This window comes from Hesperophylax consimilis, chromosome 20 (assembly GCF_061612785.1).
Source record: "Hesperophylax consimilis isolate HC1 chromosome 20, BYU_Hcon_1.0, whole genome shotgun sequence".
In the NCBI taxonomy this organism is placed as follows: domain Eukaryota; kingdom Metazoa; phylum Arthropoda; class Insecta; order Trichoptera; family Limnephilidae; genus Hesperophylax; species Hesperophylax consimilis.
This window is the reverse complement of record NC_142855.1, coordinates 7,442,755-7,446,779: the sequence shown is the minus strand read 5'-3', so window position 1 is coordinate 7,446,779 and position 4,025 is coordinate 7,442,755. Positions and strand designations below refer to the sequence as shown.

The following is a 4,025-nucleotide window of genomic DNA, read 5'->3' as shown; positions in this document are numbered from 1 at the left end:
TAATCACACACGTAGCCTGTGGGAATCCATGGAGTGCGATAAAGTTTATCCTACGTTCGAGCAGTTTAGCAATTTTATTTCACAAAGGTCGCAGATCCTGGAAACTATCCAAGGTGATAATGGTGGAATGCAACAGAAAGCGGAACCAGTTGCAACAAAACCAAAGTTTTTTAATTTTAAGGAAAGGAATTCTACGAACAAGGTTACGTTAGGGTCAAGCAACGCTAATTGTATGCTGTGTAATGACAGCCAATTCATTTATTCTTGTAAAATATTTGTTAACAAAGCACCAGCGGCACGAAGAAAGTTCGTTTCAGAGAGCAATTTATGTTATAACTGCCTAAAACCGGGGCACCCTTCAAAGGTGTGCAGGTGGAAGGAAAAATGCAGTGTTTGTGATCGAAAACATCACACTCTGTTACATATCAATACTGATAATGTACAAGCGGGTACTTCAACTGGCAAGGGTCAGTCGGAGGCACCAGTGAATTTAGCGTGTCATAGCGACATGAACGGGCGAGAAATTTTACTATCTACCGTAATAGTAAAAATAGAAGACGCGTACGGTGGAACACACAAAATACGCGCACTTTTGGATTCAGGTTCAATGTCTAATTTTATTACAAAGGATACTTGTAAGAGATTAAATTTGCATTGTACAAAATTGAACATATCTGTTTCAGGTTTGCATAATAATTTAATTCATGTAAAGGAAACAGTTGACATTAAATTTAAATCATTATGTTCTCAATACGAGGATGAAATATCTTGTTTGGTATTAGATGAGATTTCTTGCAATCTTCCACAGACCGTGATTAACCCAAAAATGTTGAACATTCCAGACGGTGTCCGGTTAGCTGATCCGCAGTTTTACCAGCCAGCTTCTATTGATATGCTGATCGGAGCAGAGATTTTCTGGCAGATGCTTCGTACGGATCAGATACAGTTAGGAAAGGGTAAACCTACATTGCATCGAACGGAGCTAGGCTGGATAATATCAGGAGCTGTACAGAGTCGTCATAATACGAGGCCAGTTAAAGTTTGTCATATTTCATTAAATTCTTTGCAGAACCAAATAGAAAGGTTTTGGAAGGTTGAAGAAACCGAAAATAGTAAGCATCACTCTCTGGAAGATAGTGAATGTGAAAGGATTTTCGAAGGCACGCATAAACGCGATGCAAATGGTAGATTTGTAGTCAACTTACCGTTTAAATCTAACCTATCTCAATTAGGAGATTCATTTAGTATTGCTAAAGGTAGATTAGCGTCAATGGGAAGGAAATTCTTAAGACAACCTAGTTTAAAGGAACAATACTCGGAATTTATTGATGAGTATCTTGCGTTAGGTCACATGACTGAATGTGAACCTCCAAAACGCGATGAAATTACTTATTATTTACCACATCACGCTGTATTTAAAGAAGCAAGCACAACTACTAAAATTCGTGTTGTTTTTGACGGGTCGGCTAAACCCGCTCGAGGGATTTCTTTGAATCGCGCTCTAATGATTGGGCCCACCATTCAAAATGATATATTTTGTCACTTGGTATTTTTCAGAAAACATCAATATGCAGTCACCGCAGATATTGCAAAGATGTACCGCCAAATTAATATCAACCCGGAACACAGAAATTACCAACGTATATTATGGAAAAGGGATGCGGAGGATTGTTTGAAACATTATACGCTAAACACGGTGACATATGGTTTGGCTCCTTCGCCTTATTTAGCAATACGTTGTCTGCACCAGCTAGGTAATGACGTTTCATTTACTACATTTGATACTCCCACAGAGTTGCCAGAAACGGCGAGGATAGTTTTGGTTACTAGTAGTCCTGTCGATTGGGAAATATTTAATAATTATTCTTCATTAAGACGACTGAGGCGCGTAGTTGCTTATATGTTACGTTTCATACATAACTGTTCTAAACGAAAACCGATGCGGGTCGACGAGCTTTCTGTAATCGAACTGGAACATGCCATGCATGTATTAATTTTGAATGCTCAGTGATTCGCATTTAGTGCTGAAATAGCTTCTTTGAGTAATGGAAGATTTGTATCTAGGCAGAGCAAGGTAAAGGCACTAAATCCTTTTATGCAGGATGGGTTATTGTGTGTTGGAGGTCGACTATCACAATCTGATATTACCTCGGTCTCTCAAAAACATACAATTTTGTTACCACAAAATCATAAGTTGACTGACTTAATAATAACCCATCTGCATTATGAGAATTTGCATTTAGGATGTGATGCTCTGCTCGCATTACTGCGTTTACGGTTTTGGCCAATATTTGGTAAAAACGCAGTAAAGCGAGCACTGCATAAATGTATTGTTGTTTCCGAGTCCGTCCGCGCGAGTGTCGCCAGCTCATGGGTGACTTTCCTGCTGACCGATTCCAAATCCAAAGACCATTTTATGTAACCGGCATAGATTATGCAGGTCCAATTTTAATTAAGTCTGGTTTGACCAGAAATGCTAAGAGTGTAAAATCTTACACATGTTTATTTATTTGTTTTTCAACGAAGGCAATTTACCTAGAATTAGTGACTAATTTAACTTCAATGGCATTTATGAATGCATTGAAAAGATTTATAGCTAGGAGGGGTAAACCCTCACGACTCTTTAGTGATAATGGAACTAACTTTACAGGTAGTTATAGGGAACTTACTGAACTATTTGATTTTTTGAAGGCATCTGATAAGGAAATCCATAATTTTTTAGCCCAGCAGAATATTAGCTGGAGTTTCTTGCCTCCCCGCTCACCGCATCACGGTGGACTTTGGGAAAGTGCAGTTAAAATGACCAAGTTACATTTAAAAAAAGCAATGCGGTCAACTGTTTTGACATACGAAGGAATGAATACCATACTAATACAGATTGAGGCTTGTTTAAATTCCCGTCCTCTGACTCCATTATCATCAGATCCAAATGATTTAAACGCACTCACTCCGTCACACTTCCTTATTGGCGACAACCTGTTAGCATTGCCTGAGCTTGATATTCATCATCTGCCTACAAACAGGCTTAATATTTACCAAAAGATGTCTACCGTTGTTCAATCTTTTTGGCACAGATGGAGCCGGGAATACCTAGCAGAATTGCAGAACCGAGTCAAATGGCAAGAAGGACGTCAACGCAGTTTACAGCCTGGTGACATGGTCATCATCAAAGACAACCAACTACCTCCGCAGTACTGGAGGATGGCGCGAGTGACGGAGATCCACCCTGGTCAAGACGGACGCGTCCGCGTCGTCTCCTTGAGGACGGCCAGAGGTGTCACCAAAAGAGCCGTGACACAGCTCTGTCTACTTCCCATGGAGGATCCTTCCTCCAACCTGGATTAAGAACCAATTACAACACTGAAAGTGATGTTATGTGTGAATCAAAATGCCGTCAGGCTCAACAGTGCCAAGTGATAAGATATTTTCTCATAAGTGGGTGCAGCGCACCAGAAGTTTCTACGTTATTAGACTTTTATTTTTTAATGTCAAGTCTGACATAGGGTTATATACGTTGTCATAAGTTTTTTGTTATTATTTTGATATCCATGTATTGAATATTGTTTATGTCTGTATGTGAACTTGTTGGGCAAATTCTGAGTACCAATGTTGCAATCTCTTCCTACATTATTTTATGAAAAACGACTATTCCTTAATACTCGTTTTGGGGCGGGAATATGTTAAGATTTCAGGTACTGAAATATTAATATTGGTGCTTGTCACCCTAATGATGTGGCAACATTTATTTTGTGTTAGCGATTGCCGGGGCAATTTCGTATTGCCACGGATTTAATCTTTCTTCTCTTGTTACCATCCGTCTTGGGCGGGTCGTTTTTTGGCAAAACGGCTGAGCTGCCAGGTTTTCACTTACATGTGGTTTATAAAACCGCGGAGAGAGATAGCAATATTGGGCTCACCTTACATGAGCTGCCTACGGGTCTTTTTTATTGTTAAAATAAAGACCAATATTCAAGAGCTGGAGTTATTATTGAAGAGTTACTCCAGTCACACTTCCTTTGGAATCT

General features: G+C 39.5%; 1 long non-coding RNA gene across 1 annotated transcript; it reads left to right on the top strand.

Moving 5' to 3' along the window:
- The first annotated feature begins 938 nt into the window (after positions 1-938).
- LOC149414002 (uncharacterized) lies at positions 939-3,808 on the top strand. Its single transcript, XR_016304053.1, has 2 exons — positions 939-956; positions 3,075-3,808. It is a non-coding gene; the product is annotated as an uncharacterized LOC149414002 (long non-coding RNA).
- Positions 3,809-4,025: the final 217 nt, after the last annotated feature.